At 32.0% G+C, this 27,863-nt stretch overlaps 1 protein-coding gene across 1 annotated transcript in view; it reads right to left on the bottom strand.

The window, feature by feature from the left end:
• The window catches only part of LOC111040375 (Krueppel-like factor luna), an 83,483-nt gene that overhangs the window by 29,858 nt on the left and 25,762 nt on the right, over nt 1-27,863 (bottom strand). The window lies entirely within an intron of this gene.

The raw sequence follows: 27,863 nt of genomic DNA, 5'->3' as shown, positions 1-27,863 counted from the left end.
CAATCGCTCTGTACACGCACGTAATGGGTATCGATACATATTATAGACGACCGCAGCAGAATAATATGCGTGGCACCCTCGGGTTATAAACGACGGCGGCGGCACACGGTCATTTCTACAAAGTCAATATTATATTATATACCTCTAATAAAGTCAATATATATATTGTATATCTGTACAAAGTGTATATTATAGACAAAAGAGACCGGTCAAGAGTTTACTCCTTAAGAGGACGTCATACCTGCATGTGTTGACTCAGTCTTACTAACTTATTATAAGCAACATTTCGTCAAGAAAAATCCATTTACTCTTTTATCTTTAATATTAGAGTAAATTGACATTGTATACAATTTAAAGGTGAAATTATTATCTAGGGCATCTTGAAGGCTTTATTGATATTTTAATTAGAAATAAAATTCTGTGGAATGAAGTTTGTATGACGGAAACAACACGTCATATGGGTGAGGGTTCTTTTAAAATGAATCCATTTTACTCAGTTATTTATTTTTTTATTTTTTTATTTAAGTGAATTGTGATTTTTTCAAATGTTTAAGTAAGAATATTATGTAAAGAACTTTGTTGGTTTATTTTTGGTATTTAAATTTTGAAGCAATGTATGATAATTTTAAAATTGTACATTTTAAGAAGACCGAAGTCTTTTCGTCGAACTTGCGTCTCCATGTCTTATGTACTACAGCGCATTATAGTCCACTACTAGCACCATACCAGAATTTACCTTCAGCAAGTACCAAGTTGTTGTTGTCAGTTGTTACATATCAATTTAAATATTAGAGTAAAATATTATTATCAGTCCTATTATGGTATACGTATACCATATTATTACTTATATGTTTGTTTTATACTTTTTTCATCACATTATCACAGTATATGCCTCCACGACATTACGTTGATTATAAACTAAACTCTATAATAAAAATTGAACACCTACTGCGGCCAATAAATTATAATCACATTGTTATATTATATGACGTTTCAGAAGTTCCGGTCGAACGCCCATTTATTAGACTTCAAATGTTCACCACACGCCACCGATGTTATAATATTATTATACGAACACGGCGTATCACTGGCACCGATCGCTGCTGCAGAATTTGTGGGTATATAATGTTATATTATTTACACAGATAAATACATATATTAGTCAATACATTTACGAATTTCATCATTAAAACACCACATAGGTAGTGTATTCGTGCATAGCTACGGCGGCGTTCGAGTGGTAAATTATTGCGGCGGCCACGACCCCTGAATAGTTGACGCCGGCAGTGGTGTCAAGGGCGATTTCGGCGGTGCCGGTGTATTATAAAACACAATAATATAAAAAAAATGTGGCGTTTAACCCGTGCCGTGTAGGTAATTATTATTATCATTTCGCGTGCTGATCTATTATATTATTCATAATAATAATATATACATAATATATACACACCACACTTGCGCGCAAACACACGCCTCGGACATTGTGAAGTATACTTACACATGTACAGGGTAATTCACCAACAAGCATGCTCACCGCCTTTTTGTCTTTAACGGTGCAGTTATTTAAATATACTCAAAGAATATATTTTAAAATTCTTCAAATTTTGTTTACCACTTAAGGAGTGTCCTGTGTCGATGCAGACTTCTGTTTTTCAAATGAGAACCCTCCTTTTTAATTGTAAATCGTACTTAGTGGATATGTTATTTGAACATTTTAATGTGCCTTATTCAAAGTTCAGACGATTTTTTCAATTATTCAAATGTTTATTCTAAGGATAATATTCCTGAAAAGTGGTTTTACAAAACTATAAAATATCTATAATGCTGGATCTAGTATTTAGGTATTATACTTGGACTCTTTTTACAAAATATTAATTTTGATAAATGAATATTAATTACCAACATTATTAAAATGACCATAGCCTCCATATCTTCTAAGCCCGCCATGGGTCTATTGCCCTATTTGCTCTTAGTACACAAAGTTAAATAACTCAAAAACTACTTGTTTATAATTCGATTCTGAAAGTAAAATATTTTAGAAAAATTATCTGGTAAATAAAATACAAAAAAGGGGTTTTAATTTGAAAAACGGAAGTTTGCATCGCCACAGAACACTACTTAAGTAGTACAAGCTTAAAGAATTTAAAAAAATGGTATTTTCAAAAAACCAGAATTCGAATCAATTCATAATTATATGATAAAAAGGGGGCGAGTATACTTGGCGAATCACACTGTAGATAAATCGGTAAGACAGGTGGACACTGTACAAAATAATATCACATATATCTACAATCTACGTGTTCGGGAATTGGCGGTTATTATTATTATTATTATGTTATTATTGCGTTCGTTGAAATTCCGTATATCTGAACAGCCGCCGCCGCAACAAGGTGATCTGGTTCGCGAAATATTCCGCGCGTGTACCCACGGATATAATATTAAATATTATAGATACTACATCTGTGTAATATTATTGTAATCAGCATTTCCCTCTATGACCCACCGCACCAGAAAAGATCATTCACGTGTATATTAGAATGGGAGGGGTGGGACCCGTTTGAAAGGATTAAATAAAAAATAAATACGATTTCGGTTTCCCGCGTTCACCAAAATATCAAAAAAAACATAATTAATCATTATAATATAATAAGGAAGGCGATGCATATTTCGTATTTGTTCTCAAATACAGTAGTGAGTATGGAGTAAAAGTCACCGATTGGTGAGAAATAAGTATATCCTCATTATAAAACTATTATTTTTGACACATAAATAAGCACCTAAGAAAAATATGTTGGGTAAATTGAATTAAGTTTAGTTATTGAGCGTGTTGTAGGTTAAAGGTTTAAGGTTTTAAAATGTATACTCGCTCAATGTCGTTACACCAGTAAGCTAAAACACGATGAAATGAGTCGAAACACTCGAAACATATTACGGGCTTCCATGAATTACTTCTGGTTTAAGATAACTTTGGAGTCGGTGCCAAACAATTTTAGGGGCCTATAAGGCTATAACGTTAATCAAAATATTGGTCATATATAAATAAGTATATTTCAGTCATAAAACATTTGTTTTTAAATACCTTAAGTACAAAAAAAAATATAATATGATAAATATTTAAAGATTTTAAACTACATAGAAAAAATATGATAGAAGTCCTTAAGCTCACTAACAAGAATATATTATTATTACTGGGGCCCAAATTTGACACCCATAACGGCCAAAACAACTTATAAGAGAACGCCTTTAAAAGTGTGATGCCTATAATTTATAAATTAATAATTCATAAATAGAATGAAATAAAACTGTAACTACAGCGATTGTTAGTTAATATAGTTGTTTTAGGTTCTGAACTAAACGACGAATGTATTGATTTTACAATGATGTCTGTCATCAAAGTAAAACCAGTTTTCGAAAAAATTGATTTTATTTTTTGGTGTAAGTCTATAAAAATAAACGTAGGTATATATGCAATGTAAACTGAATGTTTGTATTGGCATTTAATATACGCCACACATTTTTCAAAAGATTTTATCATTTTCAAGCTATTTATGAGCATACACCTTTTTTGATTTTAATAGTTTTCTTAAAAATTATTATCGATAAAAAATTATTGGCTAAAAACTTGAAAATAAAATTCATTGTTCCTCATAAGTTGTCGATAGTGGAAAATAAATTAAATCCACGATGACTTTTACTCGTTTTGAGCTATTTGTAGAAATTTAAAATTTTCAAGGGTTAATTAAATGTTTTTAGCTTGGTCGGAATGCTTGGAAATTTAATATAATGTTCCTCATAGTTGTTATATTAGAAGTTGGGAAAAATTAAAGATCCGTTTATTCTCAAAAATAGGATTATTTAAAGATCAAATTTTCCATTTTTATAGCTAGGAATTGAAAATTGAAAATAAGGATTCTCATAATTAGTCTATGTTGAAACCAAAACATTTAAAAAATCTAAAAAATCTAAAAATGTTTGTATAAATATTTTAATTCTAAATTTTGACGAAATTAAATATTTAATCAAATAATACAATTTTTAGTTATTTAGTAGTAATTAAAAAATATTATTCGTGGTTACTTGAGGCTTTTAAAGTAAATAATTATATTGCATATACCCAATGGTCAATGACATATTTTTCGACAAAAATGATTTTAACCTACTGTTGTATTAATGACCACTTTTTTATTGTTAAGCATTGACGGAAAATTCTGTAGACTGGTGAAATCGTTAGGCGTTCCATAACAATATTCCTTGATAAACAGAAACTAACAAAATAAGAAAAACCCCTCCAAGTTTTTTATATTGGTGACTAATATATGTGTAGGAATCTAAGAATCCATGTAAAATTCTTTGTTTTTTATATCAATGTATTTTGTGTGAATCGTGATGCATTATGACCGACAGCACAACAAATAAAATAAATCAGTGTTCTTTCTCACTTTTAATGAAAAATTTATAAAAATCATTGACAAAATAAAAATGTTACAGCGATTAATAAAACCATTCAGTCGTCAATTTTTATGTAACTGTACCATCGCGAGTAAGTATTATAAATTATTATTGTATTATACAGAGAGCACTCTGCAGCTATTCAATACTAACTTAGGCATTCTTTTTTGTATTGTATTTGTTTATAATTTATAAACCATTACCGTAGTCAATATTATACATCATATTCAAATATATTTAACCGACATTTTCAAATTCACTTTATCGATGAACTCATCATTATAGATTTTGTTTAAAATCGAACAAACAATTTTACAGTCTTTTGTTCTCGGAATACGACGATTCAGAAAAACGTTTTTTTTTTGTTGGTGTACATGGTGGTACCGGTACGCCATTATCTTTGGAGTTTGTTGTTTCAAGTAAGACTAACAATAACTAAACGGTTAACGAGACCAATTTATTAAAATTATTATTCGTAAATTTAAATACAGTTTGATAAACTCGTCCATTTGTACATACATCAATTATGCAATTTGTAATTGAAAACCAGTTTTCTCTCTCCCTAATTTCCACTTGAATGCAAAATACCACAGTTTTATACAGTACCTCTAACTATATCTACATCTGATTATTATCGCATGGTCCTTGAGCGGTTAAAACCAATAATGAATAAATAATAATTGAATATGTAGATCAAAACCGCCGTTTTGGTCAATTCGATTTTTCCCTCTTATTGTTATTTATAGACATGTATTTAATAAAATAATCAAAAAAAATATGACAAGACAAGTGATTTATTTTAGTTAAAAGACTAGGTATGTCCGCTAAAATTATAGACGTTAAATAAAGAAATCAATTAGTTAATTATAACCCTGTNGTTAATTATAACCCTGTGATTCTAGATCCGGAGCACAGCCACTTTGATTTGTTGAAAATTCAACTAAGTGAAATCTATATATATTGGGAAGTAAAAATAGTAAACACGTAAAACGATTAGGTAAATATTTTTTTTAGCAGCCACTGTTGTTATTTCGTTCTTGGTATTCTGGGTTTAAAGATCATTATTTTTTCTAAAAAATTATTATCACAGTGCACGTATTAAATGAACTGTGGTTATTGTTATCTGACTAATTTTATTTTATTATTTACATTAGGCTTATAAATTAAAATATTTATTAAAATCATTTAAATTGAATATAAATCGATTTTGCAGTGTGTTCAACAGTTATTATACTTAATACACAACATATAGTTATGAACTTGTATTTATTATTCGTTTTAAAACATTTTAACCTAGACTCAAAACTATAAAGTACGGAATAGTTTATAAAAACCCAACGAGCTAGTAAGTTCCTGGTTTCTTTGAGTAATTCATACAACTTCATAAAACTTAATGTAAATAACAATGCTAAGTGTCACCAAATTATATTATTCATCAGTCCCAACATGTTCTAACTGTACAGTGTACATAAATAGATTTATTGACCCTTTTAAAAATAATAGTAAAATCAGTGACGGGATATACAGAGGGCAAATTAGCCGATCATTCATTCAACAGATCTTGAACATACTATATAAACGTTGAAATCAGCGGTACGGAAATTATAAACAGAGATTTTTTCCGTTAATACCTACAGTGGATAATAATATAGGTTTAAAATTGAACACGATTGCTGGTGTCTTACAATGGGTCATTTTTTAATCGTTCCAATAGTTTTCCGCAAGGCGATCCTACTGTACTGAAAAGCGGTCAAGTGTCACGGCCCACCTGCAGATATCAAACTACAAGCACGTTTTGATCCTTTACTGCAGTAAGGTCACTGCACGCAGGATGCGGCGATGAAAAAGCGTAAGTTCGCACACGATCAAGCGATGTGCACTCCTCTCCAATAACGAACGACTCAAAAAGTATTTTCCTGGGCGAGGTGAAAAAGTGGAAGTACGAGCGAAGACGAAAATTGCCGCTACCGCGTAGGTAAATAATGCCTCTGTTCGTATCGTTTCCGGTCGTAAAATCCAATTTCGTATTGTTCACTGCGCGAGCGGTTAATTGAACGAGATTTGACGTAATATCGTACATATATAAGTATCTGTCGCAAGATTGTCGTCTCAGTTTCCGTAGAACAATATATCGTAATATTTAAACGGCGACACTATTATTATAATCGTTATTATTACAAGGTATTGTATTATACTGTGTTATATTATATACATATGACGGGAGCGCCCGGCTGCAATATACATATATATGCCTCATATGCGTTGTCGGGAGATTTAAAAATGAAAAATGTCCGGACGGTAAATAAAAAATTAAATTTTATAACAAAACCAAAACTCGTCGAGTGTCTGTGTGATGTGTGTACCACCTTACCTACCCATCTACCAATACAGGTACCTAATCCGCATGCGTGTATGGCCGATCTACGGCGCGGGGGATAAGAATAACGGACGTCCTTTGTACCAGCAGAGCGTGAAACGAGGTTAAAAAGTTTCGTCCACGGTCGAACGATCGGTGTGCATATTATAATATTGAGCAACTGCACCGGCGTGGTGTTCGGAGTCATATATAGTGTATAATATATAATAATATTAAATGGGTGCGTCGTCCGTTTTACCGGCACATATTATAATAATAATACATAGGCACGTTACGACAATTAACGTGCCAGTTATACAGGTACATAGGTACGTTAATGTTGTTGTTATTATGTTGGTTTTATGTATCTGGCGGTAAATCCTAATTGGTTTCTAAATGATCGTTTTGATGGTCCTGAATAATTCCCTTTTATCAATTTATATGCTGTATAATATATTACAATTCAGTAGCTATTGTATATTATATCTTATCTTGATATCATTTTTTTTAAATATTTTGGGCCAATTTATTTTCATTGCCGCTTTATTTCTGTGATCTGAAACTTTACGCACTGTGCTACAATCTAAAATTCTTTTAAACTATCAACAGACTGAATAATTTCAGTTCTGTAGAATTAAAAGTTGCTAGTGTAACCAATTTGGAAGCTTGCGTGGCATAACATATATCATGGACCATATGATATCACAATTCGAAAGACAACTCAGACGTTTCATTTTATTTTTCAAGTAATGCAATCAATTAGGACAATAAAAATCAAATACAGAAGGACCACAAAGTATCGAATTGAATTAGGAAGTCGTGTTATTCTTGTTAACATAATTGTATATACGGAATACATAACCTATATATCATAAATAATTATGTAAACACATTCCCATCTTGTTGAACATCGGCTTTGTGCAATTTTTTTGCACTCATTTGGTACGAAACCAATCTGTTTCATGATTGATGTATGCGGGTTTAAAATTTAAAATAAACGTATTTGTCATAATGGATTTCTCTCTTAAATATTGTATACTTTTTTTGTTACGAATATTATGAAACACGTATCTACCTACAATATGGCAAACAAAAAAAATATTTCTACAGTAGATAGTCGAGATCCCAAGAGCCATATTTAGTACAGTGAAACCTCCACTCTAAATAGCAGACTTTTTTGGGGAGAAAAAAACTTTGGAACAAACCTTCTACAAACTGAACCCTCTGAATAGCGGACACAATATCAGTGACCAAGAGTGTTTGGTATCTAGAAATTTTACTGTATATTATTTTGTATTCGATATCACCAAAATAAAGAACAATCATCGTAGAGATATTTCAAGTTTTTTACGTAATAGTGATTGGATCTAAGCAAGATAAAGTTGAGAGGTAAGATGGGAATTGTATGTATAGGTAAATCGTAATTAGTTTTGTATTTTATTTTGTCCGTATATTTTATTTTATATTTGTCACATTCCAATAATGTCATTTAATATCAATGGTTATTCATTATGATAACTTAAAAATACGCTGTAATAAGTTACATACATGATTTTGACATATTATAAAAAAATCATCGTTGTATAAGCTATGAATATTTTTGTCTAATAATTATCTTTTATCAGTAATTATTTTACGAGTAATGTTTTACTAAATATTATTAAAACATATTATAAGGATTTAATTTATGCACTTACTTTATTTGTTAACATTTGAAGTTATAAAAAGTTGTATCTTGTTTATAATTCACAATAACTTAATAATTTTAGATCAAACACCGACCTGAAAGGCCACAAAGTCAATTTCGATATGATTTTAAATTCTGAGCGATGCGGTAAGTTTTTACAATGAAGAGTGTTTTGTAAAAACACTTTTTATAATAGAAAAATACTTAGATCATCCAATTTGAGGATTGTTTCTAGTTGTAAATTTGATCCCGTGGGAACTTTGGGAGGTCACAAGTGTTTTCTTTACTTTTTTAATAATTAGTAAAAACTAAAAAAGTGTTATAATTTTAATCTATTTACATAAAGGCCTACATTGATTATACAAATACAAGTAAACCGAAATATCAAAATGATTTATACTCCCAACATAATGATATATTACATACATTTAAAAATCTTCAGTTTTTTAAATTTTTTTTAATTCACTGTAAATCATTAATATCAATCAGCAATGTTAATATATATTAGGTATGATTTATCGGCAGACCCGAAAAATCATGGCCATGAAATATAATAGTCACATTAAATTAGATATAAATTTATTACATATAATGATCATATTAATACGCGTAATTACTAATTACACATTGTCATTTGTCATCGGTTGAAGTCTGCAGTATATTCAGAAATTGAAATTCAAAACAATTAAGCTAGATGATAATAACAAAAAAATTGTTAGGTACGCACTACGCGAGCATGTCATATTAAAACAATTTACCAATACCATAGCTATTATTATGATACAATAAATTATAATATGATATTATGTATTATGTACCGATATTTTTAGCTCAAGGATATACTTTTATATATCGTTATAATCTACTTCATTACAAATGATTAACATGATAAAATATATTTCAATACTTCAATAAAAATCTTAAAGCTTAGGCTACTTTGGCAATTTATTTTTCAGCGTTTAAAGTATTTTACAAAACCACTTTATTTATTATTTTATAGTGTGTACAGGAAAAAAATTAACATATAGACCGTATTGTTTATTTTTATACAGTAAATTACAGTGTAATTATTCCAAGCAAACGACAGCTAATTTTGTATTAGTTACTTAATATATTCGAGGTGGTAATAATCGACAAAAATGACCAATGGAAAATTTTATCAAATCTATAAAATTATCCAATTACAATAATTTTATTGCATTTTATTATTTTTTTTTTATACATTAAAACCAACTATGAAAAAATGCAAATAACTTATTAAAATAATTACTACTGAATGAGGGCGTAAACGGGAGTGAGATAAGTTAGAGCACTAGATTTGTTTTTCTGTATAAGTGATGTAATTATTGCTGTCAAATTACTATAGGTTTTATATACTAAAATAATAATTAATAGAGTGCAATATTTATAAAACCTATCCAAAAATATTATGTTTACCTACCGCCTGCAATTGATGGATCGTTTTAGTATGAGATTCCCTGATCATAAATTACATAAATCTATCATTATTTATTAGGTACCTATCAATAGTGTTGGAACTTCGAAAGTAGCATGTGTCATAAAGTTGAGTCCTAAAATTAAGTCTCATAAAAATAATTTATAAAAAGTCTTTGTTGTGAAGTATTTGTGAAAGGTATATAAAATATATCTTATAAAAGTCATTTGTTACAAAAATGTTTTTTTACCGACTAAAACGTCACAACAACAAAACGATAACATATAATAATAAGGTAGGTATAAACAGGTTAGCTTAGGTTAAACAAAAATATATTAATTTTAAAAAACTTACATAAAAATAAAAAATGTTCTCTTGTATATAAGATATATCTATAGGTATAATATGTAATAGTATACGTATTTTTATTATTATTATCATCATCACGTTTTCATGTTTGGGCATGTGATAGCCTAAACTAATGGGTTTGTGTTATTAATAATCAAAAAAAAATATTGAGTAAAAAAACAATTCTATACTTACATGATAAACCTTTTGGGTGGGTCATCAAATAACAATCAAACTGTATTATACCTGTGCCTACCTACTCCATTAAGTATTATCGAAATGGAATAAGAAAACATATTTTATGATTTTGCTCGATATATATTTTATAGTTGATAAGATGTACATCTATGGTAGTAGGTACCATATATTTTATAAGAAACAATGACTTTTGTAAGAAACAATTTTTCCTATAGTTGATTTTTATTTTTATCAAGTTTATGACACACGACTTTCAAACTCACGATCCAGATTCCTATCATTACATTGTATAAATGGAAACCGATTTCGGTCGATCCACAGTTGGGTATAAAGACGGGCGATCGTTTGATTAGAAAAATCCCATATCTAAAAGGGACCTGTGAGACTACGTGTTGACCATAATATTACGGTTCCACGAATCGTGTGCGAAGCGTTAAGACCCTACAGCTACAGTCACGTCTAGACTCGTGGAAGGCGATCGAAATTGTTTAGGTACCCGCCAAAGCCAGTACTCTGCGACGATTAAAGAAAAAATGTGTGTCGCGTCGAACAATATTACCTATGTAGAAGTCTCACGCGTTTGCATTAGTCTGCTTTAAAGAAGTCATCGCTAATTGGCCATATGTGAAAAAAAAAACGTAAACAAAAACAACGATTATTATTTTTTTTCTTTTTCCAACGACAAAATCCTGCACACACCGCACTGCCTTAAATACGCACCGCATCCGAAGACGACCTTGATACCAATATGGTCTAATACACTAGACGCTATCGCGAGCTTATAACCAACGGTATACATTACACGCACACGCACACTAACGTTTTCAAATTGAATACAAATCTGCCATTACACGAGGTTAGTAGAAGAGGTATTTTTTTATTATTATTATTCTTCTGGATTTGTTGTTTTTTAGTTTTCGCTAATCTTGTTCCGCGTGCAATCGCGCGTCGGTGAAAAAAAATAACCACACCGACAGCGCAGAAGATCGCGTGTGACCAAAACCGAGTAAAATTACAGAAGCGAAGAAACAAAAAACTAGTTTCGTTTTACATTCGATCAAAATACACTCGGTCGTCGGTGTACCTAAACCTGCCTACTGCACTCTGCATAATATCGATTACGCAAAATGATAATATTTTACAGCACAGCGTAAGCCCTTCGGATGCTGAACGTTTTAATCGAATATAAAAATAATATGTTCGGACACCGCGACTTGCTAAAAGTGTGTGTGTGTGGTAGGAAAATTTTTTGAAAGATTTTCCGAAGCATCAAAATTGTTTAGTTTGTTTCACTTTTGTATTTAACTATCTACGCTTTATTACTGTATGAAAACACGACGGATCTACTTAATAAAGTTTATTACCAAGGTTGGGGCCATAAAATGTATACCCAGTCGTAAAATGTGTTAACACAACAAACAAGCGTGGTATAAAAATAATTAATTACTCTGTTCCCATAAAAGTTGGCTTGATATAGAATTTTTCGCCATGTCCTAATAGTATTAAATATGATTACCTGCAGGTAGATGTACGTCTATAACAGGAAATAGATGGTATGATACTAGCGAATACCAGCGAAAGATGACAATAAATATTCGACGATAAATGACCGACAGTTACATAATAGGTAGGTACCTAATGTACTCCGATTCTGTTCATGGCCGTTTGGCGTTTGATTACCTATCAAAATCGAAAGGGTTAATACAACACAGACAGGTCCACGTATTGGCACTCAGTTTTTTTCTCCATGACATTGAGCCTTCCAAATTTGTCAACGTGTATCATGGATATTACGAGTCGAAAACATTTTTAAGCATTCCCCGGAGATTCGTTGCACGTTCCCAATAAGTAATAGTACCTATATAATATTATATATAGTGGTAAAATATAGGAGGTATTTAATTATTGTCTTATAAATCGTGTTTACTTTTAAAGTAATTAAATCGAGTTTTCAAGGGGAATTAAATTGAAGCGGGTACGTTCTGTATGTAATAACATAAATTACAAATGTGATTACATTTTTTATGTGTTGATTTAATTTAGTATAATAGACATTATACCTGTAGGTACCTATTTCGTATAATGTAGTTAGTGCAAATAAGCTTATATAATACTGCAGAAATAGTGACATTGTTAAACGAGTAATATGCGTGCACCGCAGTACTTACAAGTTACTATGGTCGCTCAGACAATAAAGATTCCGCCATTCCGGGTGTCCCTATCGTCAGGTGGTGGATGTGTTATTTTATGTGACTTTGTTAAATATTGCATTGTTTTTAGCTTATTGTAAATTTGTACCACTTATATTCTTAGCACAATGTTTGAATTATGTAACGAGTTCAATTTTGTAACTTTTATCTTGCATTTTTATATATATATTTTGACATTTATGATTTTTGGATTTTTGGATCTTTTCTTCTTTTTTATTGCACTGTACGATATTGCACTGAGAAAATCGAAGAAAACGACGTTTTCACTCGAAGCAGTTGTTATTTTTCGCATACTGTTTAAGGGTTGAAATTCATCATATAAACTCATATAAATGGCGTACAAGCCAGAGGGTATGATACATTTCAGAGTCGTCCTACCAGCCCACCAGCCCTCTTTATTTTATTTATGACTTCGGTACCAGTACCGCGGTCATAAAATAGTGCATACAAATTGCTGATTAAAGGTCACAGCTAACATATGAAAAACCTTCAAAATTCCATATGGGGTGGGCCAGTGAGACGAACGTTGATTTTTCAATGCCAGAAGACTCGATCGTAGGAAAAATAAACCAAACGCAAGAGTGTAAGATCATTATATATATTATATTATACGTTCCAAGCCTTGGGCGCTTAGCTATTGAAATTTAAAAACAAAAATCATACTACATAATTGGTATCGGCGTAAGGATACAGTATAGAGAGGGTAATATAGAAGCTGTGGCTAGTGTGCACGTACATATTATGTAGTTATCGACAACTGTGGACTAAAATCAAAAATTATATACATAAACACAAACGATTTAACCGAATCGACAACGATTCATCGGGACGTAGCTATAACATTATTATTAGATATCGACACTGTCGAGGTGTGAGTAGTGGGTATTGCAAACACCGCGGAGGTGGGAAAAAAATGCGTTTAAAAATTAGGAGAAGCGGTCATGGTGCAGGATAATATCGTTTGACACGATTGGCATTACGACGGCTGCGAGTTCGATTAAAACGGGCGAATAAAAAAAAAATAATAATAATAACGTTAAAGAAACCAAAACAAAGAGAGCAAAAAAGACCGCTGTAAATATCGCAGTAGCCGTAACTGGCGTGTAATATTATTATTACCATTATTATAGGTCTGCCCGTCGACGAGCGATAAAAAATAATTAACTCGCGTAAGTACACGTCCGCCGCCGTGTGTGCTACCGATCGGACGAGACATGAGCGGACTATAAATCAATCTTGACGGACACCGGCCGGCAGCGATCGGCGTTGATTCTTGAACACAGAAATCGTTTACGAATTTTATTATTACAATTTTTTTTAATAGTTTGACCGGCAAAATATTTCCTATTCAAAAACCACTCGGGCTTTGGGGCACTTGGACCTACCTTCTGTTATATTTATGGGCTCAAAATGAAATCGCCAATCGATAAATAATGATAATATACAACGCCATAAACCGGTGTAACAAAACTCCTAGAGTACGCTTAGTCGAAATTTAAAAAAAACAGGACAAATGTTGATAATTTTTTTGTACAGGTAGGTACACCCATGTTGACCACCAATAAAAAATTGAGTTTAAAATTGTCAATCAGTTGTCCATAATAATTATTATACAACAATAAAACCAAAATCATGTATCTGCATATTATTAATAACTTATTTTAAAATTCGATATTTTAATCTATATTTTTAAACTGCTTACTAATTATATTTACTGAACACATAATAACTAATACTTATCATCTACTTTTTACATCAAAATAAAATATGTACGTTTCAAAATGATTATTATAAATTATATAATAATTTAGCTCATTTTTATATAAAATGTTTCTCTACTAAATCTTGCATATTCCATAAGTAATATATACTTGTTCTGTACTCACACATTACACGAAAAAATTAATTGAACTCGATGATTTCAAATCGATTATACAGAGTAATTTACAATTGATCAAGTATTATCAATATCATAAGTTATACCTAGACACCTATAGTTGTCATTTGTCAATGTATCAAATTGAAAATGTTAAGTATGTATTGTTATTGTAGATACATAATATTATAATTTATAAACTTACCTACTCTATTCCTGTGACCACATTCTAGGGGATATCAGCCCCCTGGCTCATAATGTGCAAAATAGGTTCATATTTCAAATTTGGTCATATCATTCTTTATAAAAAAAACCCTATTGATACGTCACTGTATTGTTTTACATAAACAGTTATTCAACTGTGGACCGCAGAGGACAGTCTTCATCGTTAATTTTAATGTTAAAATCATCAAAAGAAGGAGGAAGAGAAACTACGTAAATGCCGCAATGTCGGTCTAGTCTTCGACTGAAAGCGATGGTGTCTTAAAATGTTTAAAGTCGCTTACGTAATACTTAAATATTTTCAACCCGTCGAACGCGTAACTAATAGGTCAAGTCCTTATTCTTTATTGTGTAATTTAGCAGTAAACTTAATATCATTATACACGCGTATTGTATACATTTTTAGGTTGTGGGTATAACTTATAAATAAGTAGGCAATAAATATTTTTAAAAAATGGTTAAAATTAGAAACTTGTAAAAACTAAATATTTTTATTTTATTGAATGCGACAAGTGCACGCGCGTGTCGAATACGCGGGCGGTAATGGGTCTCTCGCAGAGCTGATTGTTTATTATTCACACAACAGTAGGACGCGACCAAACGCGTTAAATTAATTGCCTATAGAATACTCCTTGGAAAAGGCATGCTTCCAATCTACATAAGAGGACACCCGCTTGACGTGTTGCTCAGTCAAGCAAACCATAACATCGGGAGTTTGTGTTCAGCAGTATTCGGAATATGTTGCCTACTTTAATAAAAGTGTGACTTCATTTAAGGTCTTCAAATTTAAATATTAGAATATTTTCTAGGTCATCTCGGAGGATTTGTATTGATATTTTAATTTTAAAGAGAGTACCTACTGTAACTGTAAAGTTGGAGCATATAGACGGTAACGTCCCAGACAACAAATATGGCAAGACGCAAACTTCCGTATCCGGGACCGACAGAGTCGTGAGGTGATAGCTCAAAGATGCTCAAATTGCTTTTATTTGCACACTGTTACAACTGTATTTATTAAAGTATATTTTTTTTAAACATGTAAAACGGTGATCAATATAATATTCAACCATGATAAGATAGCCTTTTAATATTTCAAGTGATTAAACTATCGACTGCTTTTTCAATGAAACGATCACTGCTAAACTAAACATAATTTGAAAAGTATAAAAAGTTTCAAAGTATACAATTTAAAAATATCATATGTCACTTTAAAATGTAAATATAAATGAAATCCTACGGTATACCTATCCTAGATAATAATATTCTTGCCTTTGAATTTCATGATCGATTGATTAATTCACCATTACATTAAAATGGCTTCTCTGAAGACAAAATTGTTATGATTTATCGTCAGACGTCAGGCGAAGACAACACACACAGGAGTATAATGGTTATACATTGTACTATCGTAGTATTAATATTAATTACTACAAATAATAGAAAATTCAAATATTAATATGTATTATAAAACCAATATCTTGCTAAAAAATATCGTAAAAATCCGACGAGAAAACACAGGCAATGTTCACCTGTTCACCCCAATGTTTACCTTCAAATTTCGTGACAGGTCAATTATTCACTCTAATATTAAATCCAACAACAGAAAATTGGAACTGCTGGACTTATGTATTACAATATTTTTGTATATATTACGCGTTAGTAAGACAGAGTCTACAAGTCATGCGGGTACACGACGTGCTCTTAAAAAATACCAAGTTGGAACGGACAAGACGCGTCTTTCGTGTATAAAGGAAGGCATAATATATTATCGATGGTTGCTGCCGTGCGCGGATGTCTGTCACTAGCAATATAATTTGATACGACGCCTAAGGGGAAATCGCATTCTATTATAATATTAATATTAACATGTATACGTAAAATGTACGTTCAAACGGCGATCGTCGTATGTAATATGTATCTATTTGCATACTTATGCAGTACAATATGTAAAGCGTGTGCATAATATACACACGAACGAGCTGTTTTGAATGCGATTATTAGTGGGCAACCAAACGAGTTTTGATTTTAACAACAATCATAATATTTATGTAGAAGCGATTTCGTTTCTAGAAAAAATGTTATATTGGTAAGTACCCACGATCAGTACCTATCCGTCCACGTCGTGTCCATACAGCATGGATGTGGGTGAACAATGACGGGCATTTTATATACAGGGTGGTAAACCAAGCACAAACACCTCCATTTTTTTTCTTTTAATAATGAATTAATCTAAATTCTGAGTTTTGGAATTTTTAAATATGCTCACTCAAATTTATGATTTTTTTTGTACTGCTAAAGTAATGTTCTATTTTTCAAATGATGAGAATCCACTATTTTATAGTCGATTATTCAGTGAATAATTGTTTTGAAAATATTGATGTACCTATTGATTAACATTTTATTGAGGGATAATAGTCCTTAAAAATGGTTTTACAAACATTTAAAACTTATGTAATATTAAATCAAGTATTTAGTATACTTGGGACCATCATTGCAAAGCCGGTATTAATGTTCATAAATTAATATATTAATCAAAAATTTTCAAATCACCATAGTACACATATTTTCGGAACCCATTAGTTTGTACCTACTATCCTTAACATTTCGAAAAAAATATTTACTGCTTAATTTACTATGATATAGGGGTTAGATTTGAAAAATCAGAGTTTGTATTTCCACAGGTCACTCTTACTATGTATTAAAAAAAATCTCAAATATTTGTTAATTTGTTTTTTATTTTAAAATTCTAAAAATCATATTTTCAGAAACTGCATTGTTGAAAAAAAGGTGAGCATGCTAGGTGACTGGTGAGGCACCCTATATAACTGAAACACACAACAGTATTTATTATTATTATTATTATTGTTTGGTCGTACGTGATATGTGGAGTCATACCATTAACGTTAATACCATTAAAACGTCGCAATCGTCGAACACACGCCTGCACATATATGTAATGCGTATTGGTGTAGATACGCGATCGTGGGAAACCGGTAGAAATAATCCGAGTAAAAAATTGTGTCTCTGGTATAGACGTCCGGACAAAGAATGTCCGAAAACATGATATAAGCTGTACAATCGACTCGATTATAATAATAATATATTAAATTATTTTATTTGTTTGATCTGATATTTACTGTAGTACACGTAATAATATCATATTTCGTTTGCTACTTAAAATCTAAAATATATTGAACCTATTCGTGTTATCATGGTTCAAAAAATATTCAAGATAAATGCTTTGTTGGTCACAATACAAAATATTATTTAATAAATTAAAATTAAAAAATAAAAATGGCCGTAGGACACACAAGGCATTGTTTTTGTAAATAATTATACAATCTGTGTTTGTTTGGATTTTCATTCACGAGTTTGGACGAGTCCCGATGGGCTGTATCTATAAAATAAATGTAGATGTTGGTTGACATTTTTAACATTTTAGAAACGGTTTACAGGAGTAAACTAAACTAAGTTAATTTTGAAGTCTAATATGTATAAACAAAAAAAAAAATTTCCCAATATCCTAAAATATTAACTAAATAATTAATGATTCTCACAAATTATCAAGTTTGCATCGGGACATTGGGCACTTTTTACTAACGAGTAAAAAGAACATCGATCAAGATTTTCAAGAAAACATTTTGAGATGTCAGTGTCTTGGACACAATTTGGAGGATACTCAGGTGTGTTAGGACTATCATGGTATATACCACATTTGGTAAACAGTTCTTATTTCATAAAAATAAATCAACATGTAAAGTATACAATACCATTATTAAATATGTAAATACTGCAGGGATGGGCTTAGAAGGGGTGAAATAGCTCATCAAAGATCACAAGACTATCTGAAAAAGGAGGCTCCGATTTTTTCATTGAAATTGCGCCATTGGCCAGTCCGTTGAATATAATTTTATTCTTGGAAGTCTTGGATCTGTCTATAAGCATTAGGTACTTAAATTATTTCCGGTAAATTATGATGATAGCTACTGCCATCGTCCCGGCAACGATACGAATCGTTCGATTACGCGAATCTCTCGTCGATGGTTCTCAAGAGCTGTTCATGTATAATTTATAAAACCATAGGCTTTTTGCAATGATCTCAGTCGAGAGATGATGGTCAGATGGGGGGATAAAGGGGGCGAGAGAGACTGAGCGCCGTGCAGCTGTCCGATATTTATATATTATACAATATAAAGTTGAATTTAATTTATTAATAATGTTCGTTTATAGTTTTCTACACATTTGCATATCTTATCTTTACACGAATTTATATATATTTTAGCCCATTCTGCACATTTCTTTAGCAAAATATTATCTAACTACCGTGTGGTCAACTCGATCTCAGTCTCGAGATGACGTTTTGGACTTGCAACGACAATATTGTTGTTATTGTCTACAATCTTATTTTATACAAGTTTTTTTCCATCACAGTTTCGTCATACGAAACTCGGCGATGGCGCTAGTAATATTGTCGTAATATATGTGTTATTGTGAACCGATAAATCATTACTACCGGTATTGTAACCGAAATGGTAATAACTAATAACATTTCATACTCAGAGATATAATTTTCAACATCCTCAATTTGCATATTAACATAAAAATAACTATAAGTACGCATAAAAAAATTAAATATAAATATATGTTATGTATCATGACATGGGATTATTATATGGTTCACTAACAACTATTATATTTATAGGTTTACCTCTGCATATATGTGCACTCGAGACATCGGTAGGGTTAATTGAACATTTTTTATATCGTTGATATTGTTATAATATTGCATTTCTATTATCAATTTTTTTTTCTCCTCTTGCACACATTATAATTGCTAGGTGCCACTAATTATAATTGTTGGTGGACTCCGCTTCACAGTAATATGTCTTTATGCACAATCAATAAAAACAACTATGAAGAAATATATAATACACATATATATTATTATGCGTACACAACAAAGGGCGGTGGGTTTTAATAATAAGGAAATCCGCCCCTCTCCGCGACCTTGAGCCTGTTATTATGTGTGGTGATTGTACGGTAAAACGTGACAATAAAAACTCGTATGTTCTTTAAATACTTATGTTTTTTTCCATCAAGTTTGACATTTAAAAAAATTAAAAATAAGCCATTATTCAACTGTGAAACGTGATTGTTGAGTGCCGGCAAATATCGCGGGATTAATCAACGGATTTGAGCTCCAATCATACCACCCCGCAGTATACCTTCGAATATACAATGGAATATTTGTGTTCGACGTGTGTCCTTTATAAATTGCTCCGTAAATTACCATTACCGGTGACATACCCAAGATCACACACAGAGTGTTAATTCGTTATTACCAATATATATTATATTATTACTGTTGAGTACAATTAATGCATAACGCGGAAATCGATTATTATATTTTAGGTACCTATAACCTAACCTATATTTAGTACGTCCTGTACGAGACAAAAAAATATATTTATACATAATAATATAAATATCACTGATTTATTTACATTTGTACCGGCTACTATCATCAGAAATAGTTCGAGATTATTTAAAGATTATTTCACGCCTCTAAGCGTCTTAGAACATAGATTTTTAGTGTTTTGATAAATATACATTTTCATGATTAAATAATATACTTACAAACTATTAAAGAGCACACGAATTTAAGACAACATTTATTTATTTTAGACCAAAATCAAATTTTGAAATGTAATTATTAAAACAAGTTTGAAACTTACATTTCAAAACGGAAATCTAAAATGTCAAATATTTTAGTCTTTAGATATGAAATTACGATTTTATAAAAATATATAAATACAGTACTTTCAATAGTTTTGATTAAAAACTTGGTTAAGGTTAAACATAGGTAAAGAAAGATTAGTTCGTTTACGTTTCATTTTTAAAAATAAATTGATTTTGGTTTAAACTTAAGCTAGCCAACTAAACTACGACGTAAAGTTAAAAAAACGTGCGTTTCTTAACCGGCACATCGACTGGTATACCTATTATTAGCTAATGGTTAATTAACTACCATTTAAAACTGAAATCAAAAAAACTGCCCATAATCATAGAAATACCATACGAATAAATAATAAATAATCATAGAAGTATCCATAAAAATTAATAAAGTAATCTGTCTGTTTTCTATTGCATTATAATTTAATAACATTAATATTATATTTAAATATAAAATGTACTATACAAATTTCGTACCATCAATACAAGGTTTTTGCCATTACAATGTAAAACTAATTACAGTATCAAGTTTATTAAAATTTATTGAACTTAAATTATTTTTCATTTAATATTGGGTAGGTTAAATATTAATATTTGTAAGGCCACCCTCAAAAAAAATGTAAGGGCGTACTGAATATTTCAGTAAAATGACTCATGTTCTGAATAATTTAAACTCTATATACTCAGGAGACAGGACAATCTTCAGCTGTCATATACGTCAGTAAACCTACACTTTTTTTAAAGTTAGATTTGGCAAGTATGAAATACCTAGTAATTTATGATAGAGAACCGGAAATACGTATTGTCTACAACTTTTAAATACATTGGAACGTTTCATTTACAGTAGGTATATAGGCGCAGTCACTGACGATATTAGAAGCTTAACATTTACCACCTGCACTACAATATTATACTGGTCGTAGAATAGTTTTTGAGCACTTAAAGAAGAAAGAATTACTACCTACACTATAGACGTCATTATAATTGTTTACGGTTTACAGAGTTGTGTAATACGATTGTGCCGATTATGCATTTGCGAGACGAGTGTCAAACACTCATCAGTCATCACTCACTCGACGTCCATCATACAGAGTATAATAGTATGTACACTGATAATATTATACACTTTTTAACTAGGTGTACCTTTACGATTCGTGTTTACAGTACTGTTTCGTACTAGCAAAGTTAAATTTTCAAGTGCAATTTTATCGCACGAGATATCGATTAACATTGTGTCAATATATGAACTGTCTGCGGTTCGTATGTACAAATGTTATGTCAAAACGAAAGTCAAGCGGAGTCATATGTCACTATAAATTATCGTGCGCACGTGTATGCAGTATGCACGACCGTTGAAATGTACATATGAGTAGAGCACATAAAACCATTTCCTAGAAATCCTCAAGGCTCGAGCTTAGCTGTGACACGGTGTATAAGCTTACAGTAACACATTAATCTAATTCGATTAGTCAAATCTACAATAGGCTGATATAATAAGTTATACAAATCGATTTAAATGATTATTTAAAAAAATTATACAAAATATATAATAGGTATAAAATGTATTATTAATACGTTTAAATCTACATAATATCATGTTTATAACGACTTTGTAACTCGTAATTTTGTACATATTTTCCGAATAAAAAATGTCCATTGCACTGGATAGATTCTATTTTCAAGACTTAAGTCTAATAACTACCTCTACATAATTTATACTTATTGTAAAAAAAAGGATAACAATTTTGTATATATTTAACTGCAGTGATGATCGATTACACCGTTATTAATTTATATTAGTACCCATATACTCGCAGTTAGGATTTAAGGCGGATTTGAGGCACTGTGGCCGCATACGGCAACACAATTTTTTATGCAAAATTGTATTTAATATTTATTTTGTTCTTATATTATGGAAAAATACTTAATTTTTTTTTTTTGAAATTTTGAATTTAAAAATTTCTAAAGGTGTTTGGTATAATACTCAAACAATATTCAGTAAATTACTCCTCAAAATAATATATAAATCTTGAAAAACAGTCTAAACTATCGGTTATGTAATTTGAGGACCGGGGTCCGGTCACAGGCGGGTCAGGGTGAGGAGGAAAACGACGACGACAAATCGACAACGGACGACACGGTATCCTCGTGTTCTGGTGATGGGCGAGTAGAAGGAGTAAGGAGAAGGAGTGGTTGATAGGAGTAAAAGTGCCGGAGGGGACGGAAGGATATCAAGTGGTAGAATCCAGGAAAGACGTTAATGCGGTAGCAACAGCCAAAGGATGAGCCTGTGTTCCAGGCACAACGTTCGATTTTTCTCAGCTATAGTATCGATATCTTAAATAAGTAACCAAAAGCACTTGTTCGATATCACGCCCAGTTCTGTAGGTATTATATTATATAACATTACATATGGAAAAATAACTAAATCGTGCATAGTTCCCACGCCGGCAACAGGTGCGTATAATGTACCGAAGTATTTTATGTTAATATTATTTCGTCCGTGTGAGTTTCATTTTAGCGAGCAAGACACAGTCCGAGGCGTAAACGGTTTCAAAAAAAAAAAAAAATGTATAATAATAATAAAAACTTTCCAAGACGCGAGTGTTGCGCGCAACGTGCGCCGGCGTTGCGTTGTCGATATATTCGTAATTAAATAATTAATGCACGTGACACCGCCGCACGGGTGGCCGGCGGCGGCTGCGCGTATTATCCAATTAGAAAACGGCGAGATCGACGGAATTGTAACGAAACCGTTGCGCAACTCGAAAAAAGTTGATACATAATAATAATTATTATATATTATTATATTGTGTGTCCGAGACACGCGTTTACTCGACGCCGTGGCGGCGGCGGTGGTCAAGCCGATAAATTTCGTCCAAAGAATCCGACGGAGACTGGTTTGATGCAGGCGGCGCGGCGTTTTTAACTGCAAACCGCACGCCAAGGCCGCGTCTAGGATCCAGATTCGATTCGCTGACGTCGACGTCGTATTTAACAATATTGTCAATTGTTGGTGAACGTTTTGGCTACCTAACGCATTTCCAAACAGCGTCACGAATTTTTTCCTGTACGATTTTTTTGTTTTGGTGAGGGGAGGGGGGGTGTGATGCTGGTACTTTTTCAACATTGACGGCAATACAGACATATGTTCAGCAGGATCGGATCTAGGATAGAAAGAAAATAATTCCTACTTTTCTTCTCACCCCCCGAGACACAAATTGTGTATTCCATAACAAATATAAATAAATATAAATGTAAATTAAAACAAATTAATATGTTTTAGTTTTAAAATGTGAACCTACTGAGCATTTTAATATTGATAGGTATTATTACAGACTTAAGTATTAATCAAAATATTCTTTAACCATCTAATACAATGTACATAAATAAATAAATAAATAAATAAATAAATAAATAAATAAATAAAATACAATATATATCTTACTGAGCATAATATTTTGCTCCATAAATTGTGCAACATAAAAAAATAATTGGTAATGATAAAATGTTATACTATATCGATTGCTACGAACGAGTTTAAGTGAGACAATAGAGCATAAAGTATAAACGAGCTGGAAAACATATGTATAAATATTATGTTCCGGTATGTTTGAAGTAACACTATAACTATAAAAAGTAAAAGGTTCATTCCATGACGTCTGTAATACAATAATATTTTGAAGGTGATAATGTTTTACATAGATTAGATATTATATAACATTATACAATTATTCTTATTCTCATTATTTATATCTTCATATTATTATAATATCTGCCCATAATATAATTAATTATACAACATAATATAAAATCTACATCCATGTGTGACGCTGGTGACGCGGATTGCATAACAAATTGTATATTTTCGATAACTTTTTTTTTCCTTTATCGAGATTTTAACTATATAATTATTGTATTTCGACAATTATATGTATAACGTTATAAAGTTCGTACACACTGGAAAACACATTTGTAAAGCTCACACACCTAAATTTGAAAACCCGATTCTAGTTTAACTTAAGTGTTGACTAAAAGAGCTCTTGTTGACTAAAAGAGCAGTAGTGGTGGAAAAGTTAATACCAAGAGTTGAAAGAAGGATCTTTAATTGATTCCTAGCTGAGAAAGTGATGGAAATTTAAGTAGTAAATGTTAAAAACTCAACTTTTATTTAACCAATAATGACTATAGCTGCACCGGCGCAAAATACGCAAAATACGGTTTAACCTCTATATGGTAGGTACTCTACTTATTCTACCCAACAAACAACGACCGATCGATTCGAACGATTTCAAAACAGAAATAACTTGTGCTGTATCAAGAAGCGACTAGATTGAATAATATGACAATATATTATGACATAATATTATGGCTTGTACAAGACGGTCGTTCCACCTTATGATATTCCTTATTTATACGAAACATAATTATCGTGCACAAACTCATATACAGAGTGTCTCGTGGGTACGCTTCAATACATTTTTTCTAATTAATATTAATAGTTGTGAAATATAATTTCTTTTTGGATAATTCATTTTACAATTAAAATATTGTTGTATCAGAAAGACACAATTATTAAATTATAATTTAAAGTAGTTTTTGGCGTAGGTGCTCAAAAGTAAAAAACAATTATATAGATAGTCAAAATGAATTGAAATATTTAAAAGATAATAGCTACTGGTGTTTTTCACTCAGTTCTAAAGTACTCAAAGTTGAGTTTAAAAGTTGAGGGGCTGTTATACGAATCGTACTAGGAATGAAACGACGAATTACATGTGTTAAATTACAGAACACAGGAACAATGTGTTGGTTGATTGTTGTTATAGTTACACAATCTGAAACTGTAAATATTTATTTCTACAATTATCATGTACCTACCAATGTGATGGACGAGTTCTTACGTGAACAGAAATCTTGTTTGCAGGAATTGAAATTTAAGTTAGTTAGTTTTGGCCATACACTCATAAACCATGGCATCAACAATTATAATTACAATTTTTTATTACAACTGGAATTTAAAACCAAAATGTAGTGTGCAAACGGTCCATAAAATTACAGGTAGAACATAATATCTTAATCAATGTGTGCAAGCGGTCGACGATACGGCCCTGTATAACCATAAGTATATTATTGCTGAAATATGTCGTCTGGACTTTGTTATGCCCGAAATGAGGGATTACCGAGGGGTCGGAGGGGATTGTCGTCATATGCATCAGAGATCACGTCAGGTTATTATACGGGTCGGGTGTATAATAAATGACTCGTAGCGGTTTGCACACTTTATATTTTATACACACATATGCGGCGTGCGACAACTACGGGTTTGATAAATAAAGAAAGAAAAAAAAAACCGTAAAAATCGAGTCCGAGAGCATAATAATAACGATAATGATAATAACATGATCTAGTTACGTGATTGTCGGCCCCGCGCGTGTGATACCGGCCCGGTCTCGAGTGGACCGCTTTCTACGGAGGCGCGCGCGAGCGATTCCGCGCGTGGAGGGCGCGATACCGGCGACGTCCGGCTGCAGGACACCATAACCTACCTACGCGATCGTATTACCGACTGTTATTGTCATATTTTTCTCATCGTGTAACGGCCGGTCGTCGCGTGCACCGCGTGTGCCGGCGAGTTGCGCAATGCGTCGCTCCAGCCTCCGGATTATAGCAAAACGACCACCGCAAAACAATATAATACATAATAACGATAATAATGGTAATAATATATTATAACGATTTATACGAACTCGAGCCGCATAATTACCGGCTGTATACCATGTCGAGTGGCCAACCCGAGAGTTGGGTAACCATTGACCACCCGACGGAGACGGATAGGTCGAAGCGGGTGCACGTCGCGTCGTGTGCGTCTGACTGGGAAAAAACAGATGTTGCAATATATGCAGCTCGTGAGCTAAGACGAAGTCGACAGATAGCAAACGTCACTATCCGATACATTTTGTTCGTCAACTAGATGAACCCGCAACACACATCTGTCTTGTGCAAACGTACAACACAATATGACAAATTTGCGGAACTCAACTACATGTCAGGTGTCCCGTTAATATTTTAATTAGACCAATAAAAATATAAAACTGAAAAACACCACTCCAAGAATACGGAACACCACAGACTACATTTCGCTCATAACCGTTGACGATACTAAATGGAAAATAAAACTAAATACCTGCCTTACGAACCTTGCAAAGAGACCATATAGTTAAATGAAACGAAACCGTCTATTCTTGTTAAATCATTCGAACAGAAGAAAAGAAACGATTGTCAACAGACTGAGAATAGGTCATACTAGACTCACCCACGGATACCTCGGATGTCTCGTGAGGAACCTCCACTATATATGACTCGAGGCATGCCAAACATTTTGTCAAACACATACTAACCGAATCTGATACCCACAGACATCAGGATACACAAACAAAATATCCGATGACATATTTGAAATGTTGAAATTCTCGTACCGGAACATCTAACTTTGTCTCTTAGACATCGGGACATGATAAAGTAATTGATAAATAAAAGCTATAGGTACACTGTAAATTCGTCATTATTATTTGTTATGTATTTCGGTATTATACGAGTATGTATTGAAAATTTAAAAATATTGTGACAAATGTGCAATTCCCATTGGCGATGCAGTCGGTGATTAATGATTAAAATAAAAATTATTTTTACCATTCGAGATACACAACTTTTTTAAGAAATAAATGACTTTTAACAGAAATACAAATATGTAATTCAATATGTTATTGTGGATATTATATCATGTTCGTTTGATCTGCGGCGTTTGTTTTTAGTAGACTTGAAAGAATACTTGTTATGGAGAAGTATAAAGTGTTGATCGATCATGTGCCGCAACATTTAGTAGCTACCTAATAATAATAATGTGCAGTTAGGAAAATAAGTTAGCGAACCGCTGATCTAATGCGCCTCTTAGACTTACTATATTGATTATTGATATTTCAATGTGAATGCAAGTTATGAGTATTTTAAAATTTTAATATTTTACATACTCATACATCTTGCTTAAAATTAAATCATGCATTGAAAACACCACGAGGTCGTGCCCTAGATAATATTATTTGACTTTGATAATAAGTCAAATTCACTTTTGGCTGCGTACGAGTTGCTTCCCGGCCCCCGGGTACCTGTTTACCTGCACCGACACCGTTGAGTTGATTCCCGGGTCATTAGAGGGTACGTACGAGTTGATTCTCTATTGTTGTATATCAATTATCAATAGATTGCAAGAGTAAAGAGTTTGAGGCAGTATAAAGAGTTTGACAGTCACACACAACTCGTTCTTATATCCACCGAGACCACGCGCGAATTTA

This window comes from Myzus persicae, unplaced genomic scaffold, assembly GCF_001856785.1.
Source record: "Myzus persicae strain clone G006 unplaced genomic scaffold, MPER_G0061.0, whole genome shotgun sequence".
Lineage (NCBI taxonomy): Eukaryota > Metazoa > Arthropoda > Insecta > Hemiptera > Aphididae > Myzus > Myzus persicae.
The sequence above is the reverse complement of the archived record's forward strand: the minus strand, read 5'-3'. Positions and strand labels throughout refer to the sequence as shown.